A 16,686-nucleotide genomic window follows, 5' to 3' on the forward strand; every position below is an offset into this window, starting at 1 on the left:
GTGCCCAATCTCTTTCTCTCTCTCTCTCTCTCTCTCACACACACACACACACACACACACACACTCACACAAAGTCCACAAGGGCAGGATGTATCCCCAGTGCCTAAAACAGTTCCTGGCATTCAACAGAGACTTCTTGAATGAATAAATGAACAAACCAGGAGTGGTCCTCTGACTCACAATGAGATAACCAGATTCTCTCTTCCAGGAACTTGGAAATCAGAGATGCCGGGCAGCCTCTGCCGGCCCTTGAACTGGACATGATAAAAAGCCAGAGCCGGGCAGCTGTGCTGGACCGTGTGCACAGAGAAGCAAAGGCAGCCAGTCTACTGAGAGAGGAGAAAGGAGCAGGTGCAGAGAGAAAAGGGGACATGAGGCCATGTGGCCCTGGCAACACAGACTGAGTGACCTCAGTTCTTAGGGCTTCTAGGGCCTAAGCCCAGGCCCTTCTGAGCCCGGCTGTCCCTTGGATCCTGTAAGGCAGCCGCACATCCTTAGAATGCATCCCTTTTGCACAAGCTATAGCAGTTCAATTATTCACAACCAGCAAAATCCCACGCTAAGACAAAATAGCCTACTCTTCCTACTAACATCTTGCTGCTTCTTACAGTTAGCAACAACTTCTGCATTTATACAAAGTATTTTTTAAATGTGTAACTCAGATGACCCTTGTGAAAAGAGTGAGGCCATGTTAGTTCATATTTAGAACCTGCTTGTTAAAAGTCCAAATGAAGAGAAACACCAACACATTAAATAAAATCATCCAATTTTCCCACCCTAAGGCTTGAGTTGACCAGAATTTTTATCTGCTGCAAGCTGAGAGGGCTAAGTTCCAATGGAAGAACACAGCATCACTAATGAAATGGTGGTGACTCAATGCTTTCCAACGACTCCAAATTAAAATGAAGGCAAACAGACTCAAGTCCTTTAAATCATTCACATTATTTCAAAACTGTGCCAAAGTGAGGCATATGTTACACACTCTATTAGCATTAACAACTTCCATCTATAATTTATAGCACTTCACTCATTTTCTTTGCATCCTAAGGACTGAAGTTATTAACTCTGTAGTCATAAACACAAAGAGATACAACATATGTCGTTTTCTTCCAGCTGTTAAGTGCTAATATAGAGAAGGGAAGAACGCCTTAACCAGGGAGGTTTCTCTAAAAAGCAGACTGTCCAAGCAAAGTTTACTGAGATCCAAGTGGCTTTGCTGCCCTCACTGGGGGACCAACACCTGCTCTGTGCCCGTGGACAACTGAGGACTCCTTATCACCCTTAAAACGGTCCTTCCATCTTTGCCACATTCATGATTCCTAAATTAACCTTTCATTCAGAGCCCTTAGCTCATTCAGTTTTGAAAAACTGCCTTTTTAAAAAAATCAATTTATTTGATAATTACTATTGCCGGACCCTCTGTTAGGTGCTGAGAACACAGAGAAACACAATTTTAAATAGGCCCCAGGACCTCATAATCCCATATCTTTTTAAGATCTTTTAAAAAGCTGCTTCAACAGCTAACACCATGCTCAATGGTGAAAGACTGAAAGGTTTTCCTCTAATACTAAGAATGAGACAAGGATACTTACTTTCCCCACTTCTATTCAACGAAGTGCTGGAAGTTCTAGCCAGAGTAACAGGCAAGAAAAAGAAGAAAGAGGCATGCAGATTGAAAAGAAGAGGTAAAATTATCTGTTTGCAGATGACATGATCTTCTATGTACAAAATCTTAAAGATTATACACACACAAACACACACACACACACAAACTGTTAGAAATAATAAATGAACTCAGCAAAGTTGCTGGGTACAAAGCCAATGAACAAAAATCAGTTGGTCTTCTATATATTAACCATGAACAGTCCAAAAAGGAAACTAAGAAAACAATTCAATTTACAATAGCATCTAAAAGAATAAAATACTTAGGAATTGACTTAACCAAGGGGCTAACTTGTACATTGGCTTGTACACTGAAAATTACAAAATTTTGCTGAAAGAAATGAAAGACACACAGAAGTGGAAAGATATCCCATGTTCAAGGATTGGAAGACTTCATATTATTAAGATGTCAACACTACTCAAAGTGATCTACAGAATCAATGCCATCCCTACCAAAATTCCAATGGCTTTTTTTTTTTTTACAGAAATAGAATCCATCCTAAATTTCATATGGATATCAAGGGATTCCAAATAGCCAAAAGGATCTTGGAGGTGTCACACTTCCTGATGCCAAAACTTGTAACAAAGCTAATCAAAGTAATCAAAAATGGTGCATAAAATCACAATGAGATACCACTACCCACATCTATTAGAATGACCAAAATCCAAAACTGACAACACCAAATGCTGGTGAGGATGTAGAGCAACAGGAATTCATCCACTGCTGGTGGGAAGGCAAAATGGTGAAGCCACTTTGGAAGACAGTTTGGCAGTTTCTTACAAAACTAATCCAGCAGTTGTGTTCCTTGGTATTTACCCAGATTAAAAACTATGTCTACAAAAAACCCTCCACACAAATGTTTATAGTAGCTTTATTCATAATTGCTAAGACTTGAAGGCAACCAAGATGTCCTTCAGTAAGTGGGTGAATAAATAAATCGTGGTATAACCAGTAATGGAATTTTACTTAGTGCTAAGAAGAAATGAGCTATCAAGCCGTGAAAAGACATGGAAACACGTATTACTTAGTGAAAGAAGCCCATCTGAAAAGGCTACATACTGCATGATTCCAATTAAATGACATTCTAGAAAAGGCAAAACTATGGAGACAGTGAAAGGATCAGTAGTTGCCAGGGGTTAGTAGATGAATAGGTAAAGCACAGAAGATTTTTAGGGCAGTGAAGCTACTCTGTATGATACCATGATGATGAATACATGTCATTATACATTTGTCTAAACCCACAGAGTGTGCACCACCAAAAGTGAAAACTAATATAAACTATGGATTTTGGGTGATAAAGATCTGTCAATCTAGGGTCACTGATGTTAATAAACATACCATTCTGGGGTGGGATTGTGATAGTCAGGGAGGCTGTGCATATGTGAAGGCAGTGATTATATGGGAAATCTCTGTTCCTTCTGCTCAATTTTACAGTGAACCTAAAACAGCTCTAAATCAAAAATAATAAAATTAAATTAAAAAAAAAACCAGTATGGTACTGGCCGAAAGCCTGACATATAGACCAATGGAATAAGACAGGGAACCCAAATAAATCCTCCCATATATGGTCAAGTGATTTTCAACAAGGATGACAAGACTATTCAATGGAGAAAAGAAATCAGTCTTTTCAACAACTGATTTTGAGAAAACTGGATACTCATATACAAAAAGATGAATTTTGACCCTTACCTTACACCATATACAAAAATTAACTCAAAGTGGGTCAAAGGCCCAATCACAAGAACTAAAACTATGAACCTCTTAGAATAAAATATAGGGGATAAGTTTCATGACATTGGACCTGACAATGATTACTTGGATATGACACCAAAAGCATAGGCAACAAAAGAAAAAAGTAAATAAATTAAATTTCATCAAGATTATAACTTTTGCATCAAAGGACACTGTCAACAGAATGAAAGGGCAATCCATGGAATGGGGGAGGGGGGAAATATTTGAAAATCATACATCTGATAAGGGATTAGTATTCAGAATATATATTTTTAAAACTCCTACAACTCAACAAAAACATTTTCAATTGAAAAATGGGCAAAGAACTTGAATAGACATTTCTCCAAAGAAGATTTACAGATGGCTAATAAGCACATGAAAAGATGCTCAACATCACTAATTATTAGGAAAATGCAAATCAAAACCACTTCACACCCATTAGGATGACTATTATAAAAAATAATAATAAAAAGGAAATAGCAAATGTTGATGAGGATGTCAAGAAATTGGACCCCCGTGCATTGGGAATGTAAAAAACCACTGTGGAAAACAAGATTATCACATGATACAGCAATTTCCTTTCTGGGTATATACACAAAAGAATTGAAATCAGGGACTCGAACAGATGTTGGTACCCAAACATTCACAGCAGCATTATTCACAATAGCCAAAAGGTAGAAGCAGCACAAGTGTTCATTGACTGGCCATCAACAGATGAACAAAATGTGGTATACACACACACTGTAATATGACTCAGCCTTAAGAAGGAATGAAATTTTGACACCTCCTGCAACATGGATGAACCCTGAAGACACTATGCTAAATGAAATAAGTCAGACATAAAAGGACAAACGTATGATTCTACTCATATGCGGTAGCTAGAGTAGTCAAACTCACAGAGATAGAAAGTGGGATGGTGGTTTCCAGGGGCTGGGGGGACAGGAAATGGGGAGTCATTGTTTAATGTGTATAGAGTTTCAGTTTGGGGAAGATGAAAAAAGTTCTAGAGATAGATGGTAGTGATGGTTGCACAACACTGTGAATGTAACACCAGTGAACTGTACACTTAAAGATGGTTAAGATGGTAAATTTTATGTTCTAAATAAAGCAACCACAACCACAACAACAACAAAAAACTACCTGCTTATGCCCCACCCCCCAGGCTAAGGGGCCATTCATGACTTTACTCTGAGCTCTCTGGAGCCTGGAATGCCACGTGGATTTTCATGGGGCAATTGAAAATTGACAAACACTTCTCAGAGTCCCTACTCCCCATTCTCAAGTTCATCGCCATCGTCCCAGTTACCCAGACTCTAAATCTGGGAGTCATCTTTCCTTTACTCTTCCTTAAACCCTTTTGGAAAAGGCACTGGATTTGGAGTCAGAAGACCTGAGACTTCTAGGCTTTCTCTGTTCACTTACTAACTGTAAGATTGTAAACAACCAGAACCTCCGTGTCCTCAGTAGACTGAGATGAGAAAACCAGGTAGCAACAGGGACCAAACAAGATACTGGAAATGAAAATGCTTTGTACGCTCCACAGAACAATACAAATCTGAGTTCATCATTGATTTATTTACTCATTATATGTTAAGAACCTACTCTGTGGCACCGTGTGTCTCAGGTGATGAAGACACATGGGAACACGTCTGCCTTCACGGAGTGCTCAGTCCATGGGGAGAAAGAGTGGAATCCAGGGTATCGCCACAAACCACAGTAAGGACTGAAATGCGACCCGGGCAGCAACGAGAACACAGGGGACTGAGCACATTGGGGAGGTCGGAGAAGGCGCTCTGAGTCAGGAGACCACGTGTTCACCAGCCCAGGACAGCTCCAGTCTACGCCTGTTGTCCTGGTGTCATCATTAATAGCACCTCTTTTCACTTTCAAATGTATCCCAGTTTGGGCAACAAATTAAATGGTCACCCTGCTCCTGAGAAAGGGCTACTAGAGCTGAGATGGGAAGGAAGATCAGGTAGGAGATGTGGCTGAGAGGTCCTGCAAGATGGGTCTTAACAACTGCCCGTTCGACATGATGATGTGGAGAGCTTCGGAACTACTTGGGCCCCCCATGATCACTTTGCTGGTGTCTTCAGTACTTCCTTCCCATGCCTATAATATGTACTGTTATGTATTTCATGTGTAACCTTTATCTCCCTCGTAACACTGAATTTCTAGGACCAGGAACTATTTGAAATTCTTGTCTCAGGTCTCCAGTGATGTCTAACCAGGTGTCCAGTGGGTCCCAGACCCCAGGCAAATGAGAAGTCGTAATTCTGCGAATCCTCCTGATACCCTCTCCCTCCCCAATAGCCCACTGGTCAGCAAGTCTTCTGGTTTATCTCCTCATTTATTTGTAAGTTTCCTCTCCTTTCTGAATCCCCACTGCCTTAATTTGGGGCCTCGTTTCTCCCCTGGATGAGGACTAACCAGCCTCCTCCCCAACATTCCCCCTCCCCGCCCCACCAAGGTCTCCCCTTCCCGTCTACCCCACACACAGAGGGATTTTTTTTTTAAACACAGCTCTGACCGTGTCACTCCTTTGCCAACACTCTCCCCACAACTAAGCTCCCAGCCTGGTCTCAAAGACACTTCCCAAACTCCCCTCTGCCAAAGTGCTCGCCTCCAGCGGGGCCATGCGCACATTGGGCACTTGCACTGTCACGGCCAGGCTCCTTTCGACATTAAGTAAACAGCACTTTACTGTTTTGTGGCCTGGGTTCCTACATGCCACTCCATCCGCCTGGGATCTTCCAGCTCAGCCTGACCATCTGCCCCCTTCCTTCCATGAAGCTGTCTCACCAGCTCCCCCTTCCTCATGGCCTCCATCACTCAGACCCTTCACGCGTCATCCAGCAATGGCTCATCTGCAAGTCTGTCTGCTCCCCGACACTGCAGACTCTTCAAAGATGAAGACACCTTCCTAATCTTGTGTATCTCTAACACCAAGCCCAAGACTTTATTTATTTTAACCTTTTGGGGGGTCAAGACTCACTTTGAGAGTCTCTCCAGAAAAACAGACATGCATAATATTTTCCATGTGGTTGTAGGAGAATCAAAGACTCCCGGAAGCCCCCAGTTGTTCACAGACACGATTGTTAGCAACATCTGGTGTGTTTCATGAATGAATATGTGAATAAAGGCATTCAGGAATGGCAGCTACTCAAATACAACATCATCACCATCATCATTAAAGTTAGCATTTTTATGTGATGCCTATTACCACATCTACGTGTTAAACACTTTACATATATTACCTCATTTACTCCTCACAACAATCTCACGATAAGGGAGTGTCTATTAATCCTACTTACAGATGAAGAAACCGAAGCTTGGGGAGAATCAATAATTTTCCCAAGGACACGGAGCTAGTAAGAGCAGAGTCAGGAGCAAATCCAGGTCTGCCAGACCCCATGGCCCAGGCTCTTAACTGCACACAACTGCTCTGGAGCTGATCACGACCATGGTAAAGTCACACGTGGACTAGAGAAACTAATCTACTTTCACCCCACCTGCTACCATCTTTGTCACAAAGGAAGTTTCTCCTTCAGCGAACATACCTCTGTGGACCCAAAATCCTTCTCCGTCTTGCCCAAAAGGACTTTGAAAAAAAAAAACAAAAAAACCTTGCAATAGCCAGGCTCTTACGAGAACTGAGAGCATTATGTCCTTTGAGCATATTTGTGCTTGAGGGACCGATGTTCCGGTCGCTCTTCTAATGGCCCAAAGAGCAAGTCCAAACCCCCCGAGGGATTTCTGCAAAATGAAATTTCCCAGTGAATGCTGATGAAAGCACAATTCACATTTCTCTACTTTGTGAACGATTTCCTTCATAAAGCTTCTTCATGAACAGAAAAACCTTTCAAGTGATTGGGCATAAAAGTGGCAAATAAGCTTTGATCTGGGCAAGCATCTGTGTAAAGCACCTTTGGGGGGAAAGGACCCAAATTGCTTTTTTAAAATGAGGGGCCTAAAGCACTCGGGTTGGGGGGCGGTGGTGGACATACGGGAGGTGTTGCGGCCAGAGCAACACGCTTGGACTAGGAAGACCCTGGCTCAGGCCCCAACCCACCCAGAGACTTGGACGTCCTGACCTCGCCCCTCTAACCTCAGCAGCTCATCCACAACGGAGGAAAGTGGCAGCAATAAAGCCTGTCTGCCTCCCAGGGCTGCTATGGAGGCTGAGGTAATGCGTGAGAAAGCACTTTGTAAGCAGTCAATGGCTGTTAGATGGGATAGTTATTATTTTGAATGTCCAAGGAAATCGCCTCAGTGAGTGACTTCAATGAAAAAAGATGCCAACCAAACACCAAGCATCATTAGGTCGGCTCTTGAATAAGAACACGCGGTTCACCTGCACCTGGGAAACCTTCCACGATGCCCTCAGGCGGGCACTGGATTTCTCTCCAGCGCTCCCGCCGCACTCTGTGGGTGCCCGAGGTACCGCCGCTGCCCGTAGGGTGTTTATGTTTACATGACTGCCTCCCTACCAGACAGGATGCTTCAGGGCAGAGACACTTTATTCTTCTTTCTCCCCTCTCCCCCACCTACCCATCGGTGGTCGGAAGCCTCTAAGAGGGTCTCCACTGATCCCTGCCTCCTGGAATTCATGTCCTGTGTAGTCTCCTCCCACAGTGTCACAGGCTTGTTCTAGGTGACCAGTAGCTACAGCGGAAAGGATGGAATGTCACTTCTAAAGGATACTTGTATACAAAGACTGTGTCCTCTCAATCTCTGTGTCTCTGTCCCTCTCTCATTACCACTTGCTTTGAAGACGCCTAGAAGAGATAGGAAATCAAAGCCTCCTACCAGCAGCCACGTGAATGAGCTTGGAAGTTGATCTTTCAGCCTCCGTCAAGTCTCCTGAGAGGCTCTGAGCCAGAAGCCCCAGCGAAGCCACTCCCAGATTCCTAATCCTCAGAAACCACGTGAGACAATAAATGTGTGTCGTCGTAAGCTGCTGACTTTGGGGGAAGTTTGTTACACAGCAATAGATGATGAATCCGTCATTCTAGTTTTAGAACAGGGTCATAGGGAAAGCACTCTGAGAATGAAGGAACTCAAGATTAATATATCCTTACAATGAATATAATTCTTACTATTTTTCAAGCACTTAAGTATGTGCCAGGTGTCTTACATATACGCCTCCGTCTTGACATGAAAAAATACAATCCCGTTGCTAATAAGTGGCAAACCCAGAATTTGAAGCCATTTTGGTCTATTTCCAAAGATTGTGTTCTTTTGATTCTACTAAGCTGGATCACTGGATAGATGGATTAATCTATAAAAAAACCAATGAGCACATACATCTATAATTTTAAAAATGAGCAGTGGTTAACACTTCAAGGAAAAACGTTGCACAGAAAAGTCCACAGAAGGCCAGTTAAGACAAGGGAAGGACTGAGCAACTGCCCTTCAAAGATGGACTAAAAATTTAGCACTCTTCTTCTATCAAGAAAGAAAGCCAAAGGAGAGAATTTTAGTGGAAACCCACCAAATCCTGAAGGGTGTGCCCAGATGGGACACGGCTCTATCTGCCAAGTGTGAGCATATCAAAAGAAGAGGAACCCCTTTAGAGCCTGAGAGAGGGAGGCCAGCTCACTCCTCTGCTGCTCTTATCACAGCTAACAACATTGCTGTATACCCAGACGGGTGACAAGAGACCCAACTGAGGGACCCCAGGGAGATGCCAGGCTCCCTCCTGCCAGTGGAAAATGTGGCTGATGAGGAAGGCCCTCCCCCCATGCTGGTGAGGGAACTGCCAGCTTCCTGATCACAGGATGGGGCTTCAGGGAAAGCCCACACGCGGAGAAACTCCGAGCCTGTTTCCTCAGTGGGAACCATCACGGCAGCGTGACTGGATTATTAGATGGGTTAATAATGTGTTTAGCACTGTGCCTGGCACACAATGCCTGGTGCACAGTAGATATTCAAATAAAACTGGTTTCCTTCTCCTCTTCCATTCTTTCCCATCACCCTTCCCCAGACCTACTGGCTGGTAAGATATTACCCAAAGGAGATGGTGGAGCTCAAGAGCCTAGATTCAAATCCCAGGCGTGGCAGCTACCTAGGGCCTTGGTTTCATCATCTGAAAAAGAGGAATAGCAAACCCTCCCCCACAGGAGGTGCTGTAAAGATGAAGAACAACCACGTAAGTGAAAGAATGCTCATGAACGTCCCGGCACATAGTAGGAGCTATAGTAGTCCAATCTAGAATACTGACAGCAGGCCTCTTTCACGATTCTTCATTCTAATTAAGTCCCTGGATGAGAAGGGCAGAGACAGAGCGAGCCCTCAGATTCCCCCAGTGGTAGAGAAAGCAGAGGCCGGCCAGCTACAACACAAGTCCACCTCTTGAAAAGAAACAGTGAATCAGACAGGCTCCCGGGATGTGGGAACCAGCCTCGGGTTAGAGGCAGATCCTTAACAGACAAAGGCTTTCTGTGCGACCCAGTGCTGTGTCAGGGCCCAGGAGGAGCGAGGGGAGGATAGCTGAACCAAGGAGGGGCCCTCTGAGCTGGGTGTGAAGTTGGCATCTGCCAGGCGGAGATGAAAAGGGAAATCATGCAGAGGGGAGAGTGCGTGCCAGGCAGGGGGTCCGGGAGAGGGTGGGGTGCCTGCAGCCCAGGATCAGGAGGGAGACAGAGCTGGAGAGCTCCACACGGCCCCACTGATCTTGAGGAGCTCACAGGGCAAGCTGAGGAGCTTGAACTTGATTCTGCAGGTGGAAGAGAGCCCAGGGAAGTGCTCAGAAGCAGGGCCATGCTAGAAAGGAGAATGGGGGCGGGGTGGGGTAGGACCCAGCAAAGAGGAAAAGAGTGACTGGGAGGAGGGGTGGGGAAGGCACGGGGGAGTGAGAGCATGTAGGGGGTTCAGGAGGGAGAGCTGCTGTGACAGCCCAGGCACTTTGAAGGAGCCCCTTCTAGGCCCGGGGCTGGCTCACCCCCTCCACGTTCCTGGTCGTTGGAGACTGACTGGAGAGGATCCCACAGGGATAACCAGCACTCTGAGGAGACTTCTCGTTTAATAAAGCCGCCGTCTGGCTCCAGTGGGTTTCCCGGGAAGACAATAATTACTCATCCCCTAATAGAGCCAATAAATATAGCACGAGGATAAGTAATTAACAACCTTTTGCTGGAAAGTTGCAATTCTTGTGATCTATGAAGTTTCTTTTCCTATTCCCTTCGTCATTGCTGCAAATACGATACCCCCGGTAAGCGTGCCATTCGTTGTTCGCTGAGTTAATCACCAAAGCATCTTGTATTTTTTCTTTTATTAAATCCATTCATTATAATTGACTCATATGAATCAAAGCTGGAGGAGCTGTGGTGAGGGCTGTCGTCCACCTCGCTTCTGCTTCTGATTACAATACGTTTAATGAGATCAAAATGGTTACCAAACAGTTGAACCACAGAAAAACGAAGCCCACGCTAGCAGGAGGGAAAGATAACCTTGCTCCTCTCATAATTTCTGTGCCCCATAGCAACCTCCCCCAGTTGTTTATTCTGGTCTCTGATTTCCCACCCGAAAAGAATCTTTATTAGTGGGAATTATATTAGGCAAAAGAAAAAAACTTCACAAACTTCTAAAGTGATTTACCTCTTGGCTTGCAGTTTTAATTAAAATTCCAGTTTATTTAGCAAACAGCTCTGAAAAGATTAGATACCAATTTAGCACTATGTTCTTTTTCCACTTTCTAATTCATAAGGGTGACACAAACAACAAAATAACCACATTTAATGGCTCTTACTCCACCCCATCATAATTCAGCCTATGGAAAAGAGCTCCAATATCAATTATCAATTATAAATTAACTCCATTATGCTTTGGAACATTCTCAACGGTAGTCTCCCTGTTCTTTGCTCCCTCACCGTGAGTAAATGATACCAATTCACCACGAGGCCTCCAATTACACAGTCTCTTCCTCATCAAAACTTTAAATGTGTTTATTAACTGGAATGGAAACAAAGCAAATCAGATCTCCATTTCAGCAGCACTGTCTCCCATCCAGGATACCAAACAACTTTTCCCGAAGTCACTCCTGACAGCTCTTGGGGCAGCTCATCCCCAGTTGACCAGCTACCCAGGCCAGTTCAATACTTTCCACATGGCAACTCCCACCAGAAAGCCAGTCTAAAGGTACCATGTTTAGCTGAAACATTAATTCATTCAACATATAAGCAAGTCATGCCTTTGAGCCGAGTGGCAGGCTCAGGGAATGCTGAGATGTCCCACACGTGGGAGCAGAGAATTAGTGGTAGGAGACAAAGCTGGAGAAGTGAAAACAGGAGGACAAAGGAAGCCGCCCTTACCTTCAGGGAGCCCATGATGCAGTGGCTGAGTCAAACCCATGAACAGATCGATGTAACACCTGTGCCCACCCTCTCACTGTGCCAGCATCCACTGTATGCCTGCATCAGAGCTAAGCTCTTGACTCACACTGTCACATTTCTTCTCCATACAACCTAGTGAATAGCCAGCACAACCCCATTTCACAGAAGAGGTAACTGAGGCTTGGAGAGCTGACTCTAGATGAGAAAAAGAAAAGTCACCAAGAAGACTAGGCAGGGAAAGGGGTTTCCACGGGAGAAGGCAACTGTGCAAAGACCGACAGCAAAGAGGAACCAAGAGCCTGGAGATCCAGTCCTCCTCTGTCCGTGGACACCAACTCGCTGAGCCTCGCTAGGCATTATTGGATCTCTTGGGCCTGTTTTCCCATTTGCCTCATGCAGAATATTTCCTAGTCTATAAATCTGCAAGGGCCTGCTCTTCTTTACCAACACTGACTCTGATTTGGGCTAACCCTAAAGCACTCACTGCTCTCTTAATATGTACCCAAGGGACAGAGCAGTTTCTTAGGACTCACTTGCCCCCCTGAACTCATTTGCTACTCCTGACCCACAAAACTAGCCTGCAATTTCCCATAGTGAGGCCATTGTCTTGAGAGCCTCAAGTCATATCATCACGTATTACTAAGAAGAATATAATTGTACTAATAATTTCTATAATAATAAAAATTGTGACTACTATTTATTGAGTTTATATTATGTGCTGCATACTTTATATGTGCTGTCTTTTTTTTTTTAGGGGGAGAGGTAATTAGGTTTATTTATTTTTAGAGGAGGAGGTACTAGGAATTGAACCCAGGACCTAATGCATGCTAAGCATGCACCCTACCACTTGAGCTGTACCCTTCCCTCCTATATGGGCTGTCTTAATTCACCCTCACAACTGTACTATCAAGTAGGTAGTTACACTGCCATTTCATGTTACAGAAGAGAAAGTGAAGTAAGTCAGGAAGAGAAAGAAAAATACCATATGATATCATTTATTTGTGGAATCTAAAAAAGAAAGACACAAATGAACTTATTTACAAAACAGAAACAGACTCACAGACATAGAAAACAACTTATGTTTATGGGAGGGGAGGTGGGAAGGGATAAATTGGGAGTTTGAAATTTGCAGATATTAACTACTATATACAAAATAGATAAACAAGTTTCTTCTGTATAGCACAGGGAAGTATATTCAATATTTTGCAGTAACCTATAATGAAAGAGAATATGAAAAGGAAGATGTATATGCATATGTATGACTGAAACATTAGGCTGTACACCAGAAATTGACACATTATAAAAAGACTATACTTCAATTTAAAAAAAAAAATATATATATATATATATATATAATTTTACAAAAGAGGAAACTGAGGCTTAGAGCAATTAGATAACTTCGTCTCTGGTAGTGCATGCAGTAAGTGGTAAAGCAAGGACTGACCCCAGCTCCATTAAGTCTTTGGTCCCCAGAGAACTAAGCCTAGAAGGAAAGAATAAGGTTCCTTTTACAGCCAGAGAATTCCAGTGACAAGGAAGTGTATATTAAGGCTGATGTGTGCAGGGAAGGAGCAGGGGAGCCACCAGAGTTGAGGAGTTGGCCCCACTAGGAGCTCTCCAGAGTGCTGAACTGCCTCTGCCAAAGGACTGTGACTCACAGCACCTACATCTTCCACCAGGGGGCCCCAGCTTGTCCTAATCCTCACTTCCTGGTTTCAGTGCCCAATGGGGCATAATGGAATAGAGGGAATGGGAGCAGGAGTGCAGCTGGGAGACAAACAGCTAACTTTTAGAAGTAGTGAGCTTGAGGGGACGATGGGACATCTCATTGGAACTACCCTACAAGGAATCCAGAAATACAGGAGTGGGAGTGGAGAGAAGTCAAAGCAAGAGGTACAAACTCTTGAGTCATAGAAGAGAAAACTGAAGAAAGAGTGAGTGCATTTTTGGAGTGGTTGCTGAGAAAGAAAAGCAACGGGCCAGGAGCAGAGAGGGAAGGGGTCTCCCCTTAGCAGTCTTGGACAGCGTATACCAGGAACAAATAACTAAACTCTCGGACCCCGCCATTGCATTGAAAGGTGTTCAGAGAGGACAGAACTGTGTCGCCTGTAGGTTTGAAACCATGAATAATCACCATCACTTCTCAATCCCCTCCTGCCTCTGCCCCCCCCCCAAAAAAAAGGAACAGGAAATGACAAAGTATTCAAGGGAAAAACAGAAAATAGCCTGCCATAAGATCACATGATTCAAGTCAATCAAGGTCACACCCCCCCTCCCTTGAAGCAAAATGCCTCCTTATAAATTTGAGAGGTCACCGAGAAAGACCTTGAGCCTCTCTTTGGCCTTTTAGACCACAGATCCTAAAGGCTTCAATGATGGGATATTTATAAGCACATCTCTCCCCCTGCTGGCAAAAGAGATATTAGAAAAGCACATTGATTCTCCAGCTCCATCCCCACTTCTACCCTCCTACACATCTTACATAAGAATAGTTATCCTCTTTTATTAACTTAGTCTTTCATTCAAGTATCAATGCAATTTATGCACGAACTCAGTGTCAGGCACTGGGGATTCAGAGAAGGATAAAGCACAGTCTCTGTCTTTGGAATGTGAACTCGTAAATAAATCACAATGCAAAGTGGCAAACACTCCAGCAGATGAGTGTCAAAAGCCTATGGGAGAATGAAGCAGGGCAAGTTATTCCCCTGGGGAGAAAGGTGCAGTTTGATAAAAACTTGAAAGATGAGCTGGAATTTGCCAAACCCAGAAGCCAGGAAGGTAGTCTAGGCTGGAGGAGTCCTGTGTGTAAAGGCATGGGAGCATAAGGGAGTATGATTTCTCTGTAATGGAAAAGAACAAATCTCACTCCATATTAGATCTGTTCCTTTGGCTTTAACCCTACGCTGTTTCTGGGGCTGGTTCTGTACCTTTTGTAAAAGAATGTTGCCTACAGCCTGAAACATACAGGATAGCCTCTTCTCAAGGCTCTGACCTTTAAGGGTATTAACCCTTTTGCATTCATACAAAGATAAAAAGTTGCAGAACAGAAAATGACATTTGTTTTGTTCAGGGTTTACAGGGACACCATGACCTGACCAAGTGGACAGCTGCAAGAACAAAGGATTCCAACACCAAGAAGTTTGCAACAAGCACACACCCTTCCCTTTTTAGTATGAAGGGAGCCTGAATTCTGACTTGGGGAAGATGGTTCTCTACGACATTAGCCTGCCATCTTCTCAGCCTGCTGGCTTTCTGAATAAAGTCATTATTCCTTGCCCCAACATTTCGTCCCCCAATTTATTAGCATGTCGTGCAGAGAGCAGAACAAGTTTGGACTCAGTAACATCTCTAGGGCAGGAACAACATCTTAATTATTTCTGAATTCCAGGTGCCTAGCCCAGCGACTGGGAATGGCATCAAACAGATGCTGGAGGAGTGGACAGCATGTGGTTTAGTTTGGAGGAATAAAGCATGACAGTGGGGTCTTGCCACAGGAGGGGAACTGAGTGGAACCAGAATCTCTAAGCCTCAAAACAAATCTTGATGTGCAAATTCTCAGCATATAGCAGGTGCATGCAGACTTTGGTCATTCATTTCTCCAGCCCAGGGCTTGACAATAACTGACATGTCCAGCTCTCTGTAGGTGAACAGGGCAGCTGTCGGCAAGAAAATGTACACCCTCAGTGTGGGCCAGTTCAAGAGTGATGGGCTACTTCACAGCTAGAGTCCACCCTACTGCTTAGAGTTTTAAAAGGAATTATCAGCAGTAACAATTCAAATGTGATGGGAGCCGGGGTGAGGGTTTTGGGCATCCCTACCAAATTTTGGGATTTCCTTTTGTTTCTGACGTTGAGCTGTATTGTCAAGTTCCAAATCTCATTTTTCACAGCTCAACACAGCCAACAGCTGTGGCAAAAAAGTATTGCTTTCACTAGCTCCTTGAGATGAGAGTTGTTATTCTTCTCCTCAAGTATTTAAGCCATACCTTTTAATTTACTTAATGAACTCAGAACTAACTGATTGATGGCCCAGCTCAGTTGGAAATGACAACTGGTCTTTTCCTGATGACCAGATAATTAGGCAATTGCATTAAGTATGTCACCCCGACCAGCTGACAAGGTCTATTAAGACAAAGCCAGCTCACTCAGGGCTTTCAGTCAGCTTCCACGGAGCGCAGGTTTTTAAGCACTCTGGTACCACTTTAAACGCCTCTGTCTTTCCACAGTGTTATAAATCTGGTGCTTTCCTGGTGCATCCTGAAGAATCAGGGCAGTAAAAATAGCTTTGGAAAAATCTGTATCCTATGGCAAATAATGATTAGTAGAAATATTATAGGATTAAGACTCAGGAGACCAAGATTCTAATTTTTCATTCATCCACTCAACAAACATTAATTTTGTGCCTATTACATGCTAGCTACTGGGCTAAGTGCTTGGATATAACAAAACCACCACCACCACATGTGTTGAGCATTTACCATGTGCCACACACGGTTCTACATTTCACATGTATAAAGTGACTTATAGGGCATAAGTACTATTATCATACCCATCTACCACTCCTAGGGTATAAGTACTATTATCATACCCATTTCACAGATGAGGACAATGAGACACAAAGAAGTAAAATAACTTGCCTCAGTTTTCACCCTCACATGTGGCAGAGCCAGGGACCAAACCCAGCCAGTCTTGACTCCAGAGATGAATAAGATACAGTTCCAGCCTTAGAGAAGCTCAGGGTTTCTTGGAGGGATACACAGACACGTGCACTTAATGGCTCTATGACCCAGGGAAAATCTTTTCATCTCTCTTACTAGTTTTCTATTGCTGTATAAAAAAAAATCAACACAAATCTAGTGGCTTCAGACAACAGTCATGTATTAGCTCATAGTTCTCCAGGTCAGAGGTCCACCAGGGCTTAGCTGGGTCCTCTACTCAGGTCATCACAGGCTGAAATCAA

The 16,686-nt window shown here is 43.7% G+C and overlaps 1 protein-coding gene across 4 annotated transcripts in view; it reads right to left on the reverse strand.

The window, feature by feature from the left end:
• TTLL11 (tubulin tyrosine ligase like 11) overlaps positions 1 to 16,686 on the reverse strand; it is a 236,538-nt gene that overhangs the window by 193,768 nt on the left and 26,084 nt on the right. The gene's annotated exons all lie outside the window — the stretch shown is intronic.

This window comes from Camelus dromedarius, chromosome 10 (assembly GCF_036321535.1).
Source record: "Camelus dromedarius isolate mCamDro1 chromosome 10, mCamDro1.pat, whole genome shotgun sequence".
NCBI lineage: Eukaryota > Metazoa > Chordata > Mammalia > Artiodactyla > Camelidae > Camelus > Camelus dromedarius.